The 14,043-nt window shown below is 41.9% G+C and overlaps 1 pseudogene; it reads left to right on the top strand.

The window, feature by feature from the left end:
- The first annotated feature begins 1,022 nt into the window (after positions 1 to 1,022).
- LOC124003557 lies at positions 1,023 to 11,927 on the top strand (annotated as a pseudogene).
- The last annotated feature ends 2,116 nt before the right edge of the window (positions 11,928 to 14,043 follow it).

Here is a 14,043-nt window from a genome sequence, read left to right as displayed (position 1 = left end):
AACAAGAATGAACAAAGTGCCGCTAATGGTCACCAGTTGGTTTTACGCAAGTGAGGCCTGACGCCCTGTCTGCACCACCAAGTGAGAAAAAGGCGCTATTACCATGCCAATAGTGTTTGATCGCCCTGTTTCTGAGACAAAACCAGTGTTTTCACAAGAAGAAGGTTGTGACTACTAATTAAAGACAATTAGGCGTTCACAACATCGGCCCCACTTTCGAGGTTATAAAACGCCTCCAATCATATTAATCCTAGAGGTGCTGAAAGTTGTATTTATTTGCATTGCAGTCTCATGTGAAAACTCACACCTGTAATGGTTGTTGTTCTACGTAACATTTACATGATTGGCATATATCATATTTGTAAAGCTTGTCCAACCTGCCGATGCAGTTCCCCAGGGCATATGCGTAAAACGAGGCATTATGCGTAAAACCAACCACTTTATTCATGAAATACAGAATAAAAACCAACAGTGCTTAACTAAAATAACCATAATTATGTTATGATGTCTGATAGCATTTATATTAGCCCACTAAACCTGTAGATTAGAAAATCTAATCATGGTTGGTTTCATTTAATTAGCCAATTCAAATATGCATTGGCATTCACTTCAAATTCAAGCTTATAGTATTATGATGCGTTCTCTAAACGTGGTATAGGCAAGGCTAAGCAATGTAATTGACTGCTCTAGAACTTGGTAGGTTTACATTTTATAGTTACAATTTGCCTCCATCTTGGCTGTCCACTTCTTAAGTGTTGTTAGAAGAAGACCTTATCAGAGCCCAATTGCTCATTTTGTGAGTTTCACGAGAGAGAAAAAGACCCCCAAGAAATTACAACGCTGATTGATATGTCTTTTAGTTTTTTGGTGCCGAGCATTACTGTTTCGACAGCAGAATGGAAATTGAAAGAGCTGGGATACATGAGCCAATTGTAGCTGTACTGATCTGTGGTTGGCTTACAGGAGGTCACTGCTAACGGGTGACTCCGCCCCGGCTCGCTTGATATTGAATTTACTGGCGCCAGTCGCATCAGTACAGCCACATTTCATTAATGAGCGTGCGCCCGGGTACCTCACGGATCAGGCCTTTCAGAGATTAAAATGTGTTTGAACAGCTGATCGTAGTTATAGATGAAACTTTCACCAGGTATATTCACAATACGTTTTTTTTAACGGAATAAGATTGGATGCAAAAAACAGAAACTTGCAGCAATGTTTTTTTTACTATTTAAAAAAAATTATACATATGAATGTGTAGGCTACATTTGTGACGGAAGCTGTTTGTAAAGGCTTCAGTGGTAGACTAGCCTATCTATACAATCAATGTTCCTCGGAGGACTGAACATGTATGGATAACAACAATCTCTTATATTTTGTATACATCCCCGAAGGAGTTCTACAAAATGGGCTGGCACCACATTGTGTATTAAATTAGAGCATTTTGTTTTTTTTTCATTGCAGGTGTCAGTAAGAGCCAAGACGGATCAAGGTTTCTATATCTGAAGCAAATACACTATAAGGAGAGTGTGCAGAAAACCCATATCACAACTGCATCACTACGCCCATCCTTTTCTCCACACTTCGGGACTGTTTAAAAGTGCTTGATCTAGGAGACGGACCACAGAAAGATCATTTGTATTTTTAGTAAAGTAGGCTACGGCGTTTTGGTTATATCTTGGATAAGGAGATCGAAGTTATGGAAGTCGCAGCTGATCAATCTCGTTGGATGGCGCATCACCACGCGGTGTTGAATGGGCAGCACCTGGACTCGCATCACCACAGCCTGACCCACAACTACATGGAGCCCATGGCGCCGCTTTTGCCCCCGGACGAAGTGGACGTGTTTTTGAACCACTTGGACTCTCAGGGGAACCCCTACTATGCCAATTCCCGGGCTAGGGTTACATACAGCCAGACACATGGTAAGACGCGCTCAGCCTTGTGACTAAACTGTATTTGTGTTCTAGTCAAGTCTGCTTTAAAGCTGTAGGTAATTGCGAGAGTGTGCGAGTTACAATACGATTACATGTTTCCTTCAACCCAGCCTGTTGCTTCCAAACTCATTGATGGTAGGCCTATATTATTGCCATAAATGGTTATGTGTGATGCGCAAAGCCCTTTGACACAGAAAACGATGCCCGACCAGTTAAAAGTCGCCATAACAGTCCCCTATGGGACTTTTATTTATTTTTTTAATCCTAGGACATTTTGTTCATTTGTTCCCTTTCACGCGTAAGCCTATATGTGAATTAAATCACTAACACATCTATGTCCATAAACGTATAGCCTAGGCTTATATGTATCTGACATACGGCATGGAATCATAAGATGAGAATTTCAAGCAATAAATAGCAAGAGGAAAGGGAAGTATGTCATTTAACCCCTCTCTGTTGGGCCAGGGGTTTCTAGAAAAGTGGAGAGAGAGGCACTTCCGGATATAATATAAAAAGCGCAAAATTGCTAATAACATTCTTTAGCCCAAGTTCTGGAACTTGAGCGACGACCAGGCAATGGCCATAGGCAAATAGCAGTTCAATCAAGGCCTCTACAAAGGTCTGATTTTCTCCTCGTGGATTTTTTTCTTCTCAGTTAGGCCTACATACTTTCGGCAATACGCATGAACATTTAAATTAGTAAATATGTTGTATAGGCTATGGCACGGGGCTGTTGTAGCCTAACTCTTGTTTTAGCTTTGGCTGGTGATTGTAAAATGACGTGGGGTTAAGTTAGTGACCTGTAGGCTATTTGATTAACTTTTACACTGTGAAAATGATAACTCGATGTCGAGTTTAAATAGTTTGGAATTTGCATCAACAGGTGAAGAGACAGCACTTTTACGCATTCTGAGAGAACTGGACCAATCGATTTCGATTAGTAAAAATTCATAATAGCTTATTTCTTTTTCCAGCTCGCCTTGGGAGTCAGGTTTGCCGGCCACACCTCATCCACAGCCCTGGCATTCCGTGGCTGGACAGCGGGAAGGCGGCCATCTCTGCTGCCCACCACCATAACGCATGGGCAGTCAGCCATTTCAGCAAGCCCGGACTGCATCCTGCTAGCTCTGGCTACCCTTGCAGTAGTAGCTCCAATTCTGCTCCCGTGTCTTCCCTCACCCCTGCGTCCCACTCCAGCCCGCACCATCTCTACAGTTTCCCTCCTACGCCTCCCAAAGACGTGTCCCCGGACCCCGGCCCTACTTCTCCACACTCAACTCTGCGAGAATGGACGAAAAGGAGTCCATAAAGTACCAAGTGTCACTCGCAGACGGAATGAAAATGGAGGGTTGCAGTCCTTTGCGCAACAGCCTGGCTTCGATGAGTGCCCAAACACCCGCAACGCACCTCCCTATCCCGACCTACCCATACTCTCTACCAACACCACACGAGTACGGCGGCAGCCTCTTCCACCCGGGTAGCCTGCTGGGCGGATCTTCATCCAGCTTTACGCCGAAGTGTAAAAGCAAAGCCCGGTCATGCTCAGGTGAGTTTCATAACTCTATTCCAAAAGTTACCGTGTGCCTAAAGAGTTTGGTATAATTATGTAAGTTTTAAGATACCAATATCTGGGCCTGCATGTTTAACGATATAAACTCGGCCTATAGTTTTGTCGAAACGCTTTGGAAGTGCATCGATTTCTGTCAGGGCACATACAATAATTAACATACTTTAAAATACATTTTTACTTGTAGGGCTATAAATGTTTATTTTATCTTGAAATAGTTTGGGTGGTCCATCCAGTATGTGTTTCGCTGTCAAACGGTTGGTTGCTGTAATAGTTTATTCAGGTTATTTTACCAGCAGCGTTTCTTTCTCCTCAAACCTGTTTCAGGCGACTCTTATCTATGTTCCATCGCATACGTCACCACTTGTAAACACCATCCACTTAAAAGGGTCACTTAATGGGAATCTAACATGAAACGACTAATCAGGGTCACCGATTACAAACGCAAATATTCAGGACCAGCTTGAACATGACTACACGTTTTGGAGTCGAGGCAAAGAGATGATAGCCTAAAGTCAACAGTCACCAAAATAGGGAATTCAACGTGAAAATGTATTTTCTCGTTGATTATTTGGCTTATAGTAGGATATAGTATTTTTTAAGAGGGTGCTGAATATAATAATGTTTCAGTAGAAAATGTAATAAGGCTTAGCTATTGTGCATGTTCTATCAAAAGTGCTACATGGCCTAAGCCTATAATCATTATTTTGCTACTATTTTTAACCATATTCAAAGTGGACGTTTTTATGTTTATCCGGTTTAGATGCTGAACATATATCCCACCAATGTCCTTGTTTGGCAGAAGTGTTCACTTCCAGTTGTTTTCTTTTAGAGTAGTTCTTTATTACACTTAAAATGCAGGAGTCATGACGCTCTGGCTCCTACCATATCCTGTAGCCTATACTTCTGAGTGAACAAATCACGACCTCCACCCTTGCCCATTGCTTGCCCCAATACTAACAAAGCACCGTCGGGATGCGCCGTCACAGGCGACAGAGCCCTGCTGTTTGTGTTTTTAAGCATGGCCTTGGCCCAGTGCGCTGTGATGGTGAGAAGGAATGAAACCCAGGGTTGAGGTAGCCTACTCTAGTTGAAAGGATGATTATAACACTGGTGGTAATGACCACATGAATCACAACAGTCATAATACGATATTTATAATTGATAATAACGATATTGTGATACTGTAATAATAGCCGCTACTCGTATAAAAGTTTAGGATCTTCCAAAGAGCACACCACCTTCATATAAATTAATACAAATACTAGATAATGAATTATATAGTTAATCAAGCCATCACACAAGCTCATAGGGAGACATTTATTATTGCAACAACTGTCTTCATTTAGGTGATCACCAGAGCTCAAAGTGCTATTATCTGACGGATGCTTAGTAGTTCAATACTTTGTGAATGGTAGATTGGTTATGCAAATATTTTTAATTCAAACACTTCACACATTTTTAAGGGGATTATTTAATGCAAGAAAAGCCTACTGTTATGTGAGCTACTCTCCAAAATCAGTAACTATAAGGCCTGCCATTAGCCACTCTTATCTGTCAGTCCCATCTGATGTAGCAGTGAAGGATTGTTGTATGAAATGGCCACAATGACATTTCAGCAGTCAGCACATACCTTAAGACAGTGTTGTTTCCTGTTTAAATAACCTCAAAACAGCCCTCTCCGCTCACCTACCTACCTCTTCTCTCCAAGGGCAATGGCCTCACACTCCCTACACTCTTGGCCAGTGCGATCTCAGTGTTCTCTCCCTGTGGAACCTCCCCAAATGACACAACAATTCAACAGCTTTAGCATTTGTGGAGCTGGAAGGTGATGTTGTATTGTTGTATTGATACTGGTGCCTCTGCTGGACTGGGAGAGAGAGTCAAACACTCAGAATACACTTCAAAGTGAACACTGCCATTGTCCAGAGCAGATCCCTCTCTCAGGTTTCGGTGGGACTGTGGGTGTCGCTGACATTATAATAAGACATGATGCGCCAGCAACCTCCCAATTGACTGAGCCTGTGCATTAAACAAAGTGAAACTGAGAGGAGAGAGAGTGAACGCCCATTTGTTCTCTGCAGCTGAAGATGTAGAAGTGGGTGAAAAGGCTTGAGCACTTTATAATACAGAGGAGGAAAACACAATCAGGGTCACCACTAAATGGGTCACAGTTGCTGTCAGGTACACAAACCTAACAATGAACACATTTTGTAAACAAATGTAAAGGGCATGGATAAAGGGAAAAAGAGAAGCCGGGTTGATCTTAAGTGATACTGAGCTATATTATGGGATTCTATTTGGTTGTGACCACAGTGTGGTCAGGCCCACATTTAATACCACCAGCAGCACACACTTCTGTTTCCTATCATGTGTGCCTGCTAAGCTGATGAATTATGTAGCTCTAATTTGATGGTGTCTCACATTCATCTGTTTGGACACCTTAGGACACGTCCTGGCTGTCTCTGGGCTTCCTACCCTGGATCACTTTACATACAGGTGTCTGTGTCCATGGAGATTCGCCCTGAACCAAGCTGTACAAATGACAGTCATATGGATTGTCCTTGGCTGGTACACCTGCACACTGAGGGGGGCACTAGGACTTCATATTACACTACTAATGAAAAGTGGCTCCAATAGGCTCATTAGTAACCGTCTGTCCTCCTTGGTCCTGACGACTATTGTCTTTAATGTGAATCTGTTACAGTTTAGCTTTTGATGGAGTGTGAACTTTTTAATTATATAAATTTCCCTTTGTCTTCCCTCCACTTGAATTCTGCTCAGAGGGGCGCGAGTGCGTCAACTGCGGTGCCACCTCCACCCCCCTGTGGCGGCGGGATGGGACGGGTCACTACCTGTGCAACGCTTGCGGCCTGTACCACAAGATGAATGGCCAGAACAGACCTCTCATCAAGCCCAAACGCAGACTGGTGAGTCCCCGTCTCTCTCCTGTCTACCCCTCCACATCTGAGAAAGGGGGCCCAAATAGAGCATGAAGCAGATACCGCCAGGACAATTCCAGGAAAGTTATATTTTCCCTATGATCTTCCTGGAATTGTTTGTCCCTCTCACCCCCTGCTGATCCCCTACACCGCCTGTTACAATACTGCTACTATTGCCATTGTTACTGCTATTATTATTGCTGGTACTTTTGATACTGTCACTGATACCAATGCCCATGCTGCTTTAGTTATCACCACACTGGAGTGAGTGAAAAACAGTGCACACACACAAACACTTTGTCCAGTGTTCTGCACAGGCATTTAGGAGCAAAGTGTATTCCAAGCCCTGTTATTTTTAATGCACATACACTTTTATAGATATTTGTTTGTCTCGGACCAAAGCTTTATTGTACATTTAATGTTCAATATTATTAATCATGATGAGTTGTTTAGTTATCATTACAAGTTATTTAAAACAAATATATATATTGGTTCCTGCTTATTTTGAAATGGTTTTATTTCTTTCATTTTGTATTCAGAACTCTGATTAGTGGTGTAGTGTGGCCAAGAGGAGTGGGTATGCTCTAACTTTGCAAAGAAAAAATGTAAAAAGGCCTGCCCTGTGTGAAATCTTTTACGAGTAACATTGATATGTACTCTGAATGACCTAAAATGATAATTCCCATGTTTGGTCTTTCATAGTGAAGTAGGCTAACAGTAGGCCACATGAGATTGATCAATGCAAATAATCATTAGCATCACTATATTTTACCTGTTCCTTAGTCGTTTGAAAGCGGGACGTTTTACTTCCTATTATGAGGCATGTCTTACCTTGCTTCAAAGTAGCCAAGCCAAAATTCAACCATAGAAATGTTGATCGAAATATTTATTGAACACATCCTCATGCACTCTAACATTCTGTCGGTTTTCAAATGAACTTTCTTTCATTTTCTAGCAGCCAAAGGCATTATCCTAGTCATTTTAGTAACCAATGATAGTTGTTCCATCTTTAGATCTCCCCTTTCTCCATTTTTGATGTGCTTTGCAAATTTCATTTTTCAACATTTGCATGTAGCCTCCACCAAATCACTAATTTGACATTTTCAGTCTTACCATCTCAAAGTTTAAAAAGTTATTCAAGTTTCCCAAAAGTAAATTGTGAGAAGTAATTAAGGCTAATTTCAATGCCAGTCCAAGGCGCAATCCAACTCCTAACTTTTGGATAGCTCAAACAAAATGTGGTCTAAACATTAAAGCAGTAGATTTAGGGCTCTACTCAATCCATATGGAAGTTCAGCATTACAAGTTACAGCTTGATTGAAATTTAAAGGCAGTGTTCCGTCCCTTAGCAGAGACCGCATGTATGGTAAATCTGCATTTAAACAATCTGTAAAGCTTCAGCAATACAGACTGAATAGAGCCCTTAGATTGATCTAATCTTTAAATTTGTTCAATTTTACAAGAAAATTATTTTACTTTATTTTGCTTCTATAATGACTTTTTCTAGCTTCTGTTTTCCTCTGCTAAACAGGTTCATGAATCAAGATCAGTAGGTGTTTTACTCGCCGCACCTCGTTTATGTAGGCCTATAGGCTTAATCTGAATAGTTTAGTTCTGATTAGACATTCAATTTATTTCACATAATTAAATCATATGCTACTATAGGCCTACATCATATACATGTTTCAATCAATAACTTATACCTTAATATCTAATTAAATCTGTACTTAGACAGTTGTACTTATACTTATACTCCTCCAGTCATGCAGTGCCAAAGACACATTAGGTGGATAACCTAATTGTAGCCCAATTCCCTCGTGTTTTTAATGTATGTGTGTAGCCTAACCCATGTGGTTGCCTTGAAATCAATCATTCAAAATGTTCAACAAATTGAAATGGTTGTTTGCTTTACATTTGCTATCTTCCATTGAGCTAAATGTAATGGGATGGTGAGCATGGTGAATAGGGTGGGATTATATTTGAATATGTTTTGAATAACTGTCTTTCTGAAATACATTGTTTCTTACTGTATTAGCAACATTGTCAGCATTAGTGGGAGGAGTATAACTCATTTTAGCGCAGCTTAGTGTAAATAAAGCTTCTGCATTTTTCTCCTTGGCTGCGCGCCTCTGCCTAGTTCTTCCGATGAGAAGTCCATTACATTTTCCATGGGTCGGTCTGTGGTCGCAGCTTTGCGTTTTCAGCTCAAGTGTTTTCAGAGTTCAGTTCAAAGGGCATCCAGTTGTTTCCTATCCGGATATCTGCCCGGCCCGATAAGGAAGCCAGGTTCCCCGGTGTTTCCGCCTTCAACAAACCCCGCTGCATTTTTCAGGCCAGACTTTGACATATACTGTACAGCGATTATCACGGCACTGTGTGTATGTGTGTGTGGAGAGAGAAAACGTGAGGGGGGGGGGGAAGCAGTGGCACAAGCTTTATGCGTCGGAATGCCAAGTGTTTTTTGTTGTCGTTTTTCTTTTTCTCTTTTTTTTTGACATTCCGTGCATCGCCACCGTTGTTTTTATCGGGGATGTTTTGAATGAACAACTATGATATGACACAATCTTAAATGAATGAAAAGAAAAACACACATGCAGCACCATGGCTGTATAGTTATTGTATTCTGAGTTTAAATGTTTCTTATTATGTGTGAAGAATTGATCTGTAATGGACGCAAAGCGCATCGGCAGACAGGGCCCTGGTATTGTAGATGTCTTAGTTCGGGATCTGTCTTAGTTCGGGTCCTTTGATTCTCCGGATCAAGGGAGAATCATGCAAAAAGACGACATACATTATTAATGTGCCCTATCTATTTTTTTAATTAAATGAAATATGACAGCAGTAATTGGTAAAAGATAGAAACAACGCATTTAACTAGAAACAGCTTTTGCAGCATTGCACAAATTGAAAAATTGAATTAAGCTTGTATAGATCACAGAATATATTCAATTAAATCAATACAGATGTGACTCCCTTTAAGCAATTTCATGAGTCTAACTGGCGCTGTCTTTGATGTTATTTGTGGATGTAGCCCTGAGAAGAGGTTGGTTGGAGAAAAGCCTACACAGCAACACAAAGTCATAATACTCATCATCCTAAAAGATACATGGGAAGATATTTACCCAAGAGAATGTTTTATTCTGTTGTTCAATGCGTGATACTAGTTGATATGGGTAGATCTGGTGGAACATTACAGTAGGCTTTTAAAACCAGTGGTTTTAAGTTCTAAACTCAGAAATGTCCTATAAATTCCAAATGAACATTTGAAATGTAGCCGCCTTTGGCTATGCCTAAATCGTCACGGTCGTTCATTTCAATAATCGTATTCATGTCATGTTCACTTCCCTCGTTGACCTCTGTTGCCTAATACAATGGTCAAATCAGCTAACATTTGAATGGCTTTATTCATAATGTATTAACAGTATGCGTTTTTCTCCTCCCCAGTCCGCTGCGAGACGAGCTGGCACCTGCTGCGCTAACTGTCAGACTACCACCACCACCCTTTGGAGGCGCAACGGCAATGGCGACCCGGTGTGCAACGCCTGCGGGCTCTACTACAAACTGCACAACGTAAGTAGCCTGACCGCTTACATAGAAACTGGGGGGTGAGCTGGTCAAGTAGGCGGACAGCTTGTATCAATTGAGGAGCCGGGGAGAAAGAGGCTGGGGATGCAAAGTCTGCTTTTCCTGTCAAGCAGAACCCGCCAGTCGTTTTTTCTTTTTATTAATCCATCTTTGTTTCAATGGGGGGTGTTACTCCCAGGAGAGGCTGGAGGGTGGGACTGTCATTCAGGGTAAAGGCGTCAGTTATATTGATGCCAACTTGTCTGAGAGTAGCCCTTTCAGGTTCAGCGTGGCTTCCAGTCCTCATGTATTCATGTTCAGTGAGAAGATTCTATTTAATTTTAAAGACAAAAGTGGGAAAATGCTCATGCCTTTTAATGTGGCTTGGTTATCCAATGTCTGTTAAATCTGTTCCACAATATTTATGGCACATCAGAATTTTTTCTCATGTTTATTAAAAAGACATAGTTGTTTAGATTTTTATAAATTATCCACAATTACGAACGAAGCTTGACAAAGTTGAATATAAAAGGATTGAGAGTGCAAGAACATGTCCAATGACTAAATCATTTAGTTCTGGACAGTTTTTTAAAACAAAAACAGGTATTTGACATGACATTGAAACCCACAAAATATCAATATGAAGCCTACTCCAATAGCCTACTCCAGGCTTGTCTGGCTTCTCCTTAGCTAACATCCCTCCTCCCTGGCTCTCCATAGGTCAACAGGCCAATGACCATGAAGAAGGAGGGCATCCAGACACGCAACCGCAAAATGTCCAGCAAGTCCAAGAGGGGCAAGCGTTCCGGAGATGGCTACGATGAGCTGTCCAAATGCATGCATGACAGGTCTTCTCCCTTTGGGGGTGGCCCCGGCCTGGCTGGACACATGACCCACATGGGCCACCTTCCCCCCTTCAGCCACTCCGGACACATGCTGCCAACTCCCATGCCCATCCATCACCCCTCCTTCAGCCATCCCCACCACTCAGGTCGGTCGCCGGCCTGGGCTGAGCACTGAAGCCTCCTGAAGCCCCTGCATCAGGCATTGCCACCACTACCACCCCTCCAACTCCATCACCACCACTACTGTGGGACAACATAAAGAGGACTGCGTCTGTTTTTAGAAGGGTAATAGTAATGGGGATCAACTGTCAGTAGGACATTGTTTTGCCTGGCCTCATTGAGAGATTGATGAAGAGGAGACGTGACTGAAGGTATAGAGAAAGCGAGAGGGTGAAGAGGAATGTGGGTGTGCTAAGTTGCCCCCTTCAAGTGTGTGGAAGACAAAGACGCATTGGTGCAAATGGGGACATTCATGGTTCTTTTGCCTTTTTTCTACTAAGTCACTTTGGTACCCCCCCTCCCACCCTATCAGAGAAGAGATAGGGGAACCACTGCTTTCCCCTCTTTAACCCCCCCACTGACTGGCTGCTGTGGACAGACTGTTGATACCGTAGGGATGAAAGACTTTCTGACCCAGCCGCCCCACACACACACACACACACACACACACACACACACACACACACACACACACACACACACACACACACACACACACACACACACACACACACACACACACACACACACACACACACACACACACACACACACACACACACACACACACCACTGACCCCTCATCCCTCACATGCTGGATTACACACCACCCACCTGGTCCCCTATTTTTAACAGATTTTATTGAAAAAATAAGCAAGCAAACAGAGCAACTGTTGTTGTTATAATTGCTGTTATAATTATTGTTATGATAATTTATTTTACTCTTTTTGCTTCAGAAAACATGACTTATCTTAGACAAGACATGGTTCCTGAGCTGTACGTGTTTATAATTATTCCATCTCACAACATTAAGGAAATAAAGTTTGAATAATAAATGATGAGTCCTTGAAACTGATTATTGAAATGTATACATCTCTCTGTTTCTCTGTCTTTCAGTCTCTCTCTTTCATATACACATTTAAAATTGCCTTAAAGGAACATTTCACCCAAAAAACTATCTTTGGTATTTGTTTCATTAATCCATTGTTGACATAGTCCCAAAATGTTTTGCATGTCAGAAATCAAGTTTTCAAGATAAATATCAAAATACCAAAACGCAACTGCCATATTTCTGTATTTATAAAATGATATACAGTATCTTGAAAACTTGATTGCTGACATGCAAAATATTTTGGAACTATCAATAATGGACTAACAAAACAAATACCAAAATATATTTGTGAAAAGGTCTTGATTCCAGCTCTATTTCTAAGTGATATCAGATGTAATGAAGCCAGCTCTATGTTCCCCAAAGCGTGGTAATGGTTTTGTTGGGCTCCTCGCCTGAGTGATGTGCCGCTTTTTATAGAAGGCCTCTTTGTGGAGCTCAGGCCCCAGGGTGCACCACTGTGACCCAGACAGCAGGCTCCAAACCCAGGGTGAGCACAGGGTGCCCACGTCACACACGCACACAGTCACACACTAGTCTTTCCTGACGCGCACACATGTTCTTGAACACAAATACACATTTTCATTTGATTCCTCCCTTATTTCCATTCCTTGTGTCCCTCTCCCCTGCATCTCTCAGAATGCACCTCTCTGGGTCATGGTGCGTTGATTAGAGTGAGAGGAAGGACAGCAGGTCTTTAGTGGGAGAGAAAAGAGGAAGGAAAGGCAATCAGGCGACCCGTGAGCAAACACGTGGGGGGCTGTTTGGACCCCTCACAGACAGATGTTCTCGCAGCTGAGGACTGCAGGAAATTCTCCCTCCCCTGATGAAACCAAGATTCAACTCTTTGGCCTGAATGCCAAGCATCACGTCTGGATGAAACCTGGCACCATCCCTACGATGAAGCATGTTGGTGGCAGCATCATGCTGTGGGGATGTTTTCAGTGGTAGGGACTGGGAGAATTGTCAGGATCGAGGAAATGATGAATGGAGAGAGATCCCTGATGAAAACCTGCTCCAGAGCTCTCAAGACCTCAGACTGGGGCAAAGGTTTGCCTTTCAACAGGGCAACAACCCAACGCACACATCCAACACAAGGCAAGAGTGGCTTCGGGACAAGTCTCTGAATGTCCTTGAAAGGCCCAGGCAGAGCCCGGACTTAAACCTAATCAAGCACCTCTAGAGAGACCTGAAAATAGCTGTGGAAGCAACACTCCCCTTCCAACCTGACAGAGCTTGAGAGGATCTGCAAAGAATAATGGGAGAAACTCTCCAAATACAGGTGTGCCAAGCTTGTACCGTCATACCCAAGAAGACCTGATGCTGTAATCGCTGCCAAAGGTGTTTCAACAAAGTACAGAGTAAAGGGTCTGAATACTTATGTAATTAGCAAACATTTCTAAAAATGTGTCTTTGCTTCATCATCACGTGGTATTGTGTGTAGGTTGATGAGGAAATAAATAAATTTAATCCATTTTAGAATAAGGCTGTAACCTAACAAAATGTGTAAAAAGTCAAGGGCTCTGAATACTTTCCGAAGGCACTGTATGTATTGTGCTATAATAAATCAAGCCCTCTAGCTACAGAAATGTGATCATATATGAATTAATCTAATGTATTGCCTTTATAAATCAAATCAAATTTGATTGGTCACATACACATTGTTAGCAGATGTTATTGCTATTGTAGCAAAATGCTTATGCTTCTACATCCGACAGTGAGGCAGTATCTAACAGGTAATATCTAACAATTACACAACACAACCTAATACACACAATCTAGTAAAGGAATGGGATAAGAATATCTAAGTATAAAATATATGGATGAGAGTGGCTAAGATGCAATAGCTAATATATTGTAGGATACAGTATACAGTATATACATATGAGATAAGTAATGTGAGATATGTAAACATTCTTAAAGTGGTATTATTAAAGTGACTAGGGTTCAAGTTATTAAAGTGGCCAATGATATCAAGTCTGTAGGTAGGCAGCCACCTCTTTGTGCTAGTGATGGCTATTTAACAATCGGATGGCCTTTAGATAGAAGCTGTTTTTCAATCTCTCTGTCCCAGCTTTGATGC

Source organism: Oncorhynchus gorbuscha, linkage group LG18, assembly GCF_021184085.1.
Source record: "Oncorhynchus gorbuscha isolate QuinsamMale2020 ecotype Even-year linkage group LG18, OgorEven_v1.0, whole genome shotgun sequence".
NCBI lineage: Eukaryota > Metazoa > Chordata > Actinopteri > Salmoniformes > Salmonidae > Oncorhynchus > Oncorhynchus gorbuscha.
The sequence above is the reverse complement of the archived record's forward strand: the minus strand, read 5'-3'. Positions and strand labels throughout refer to the sequence as shown.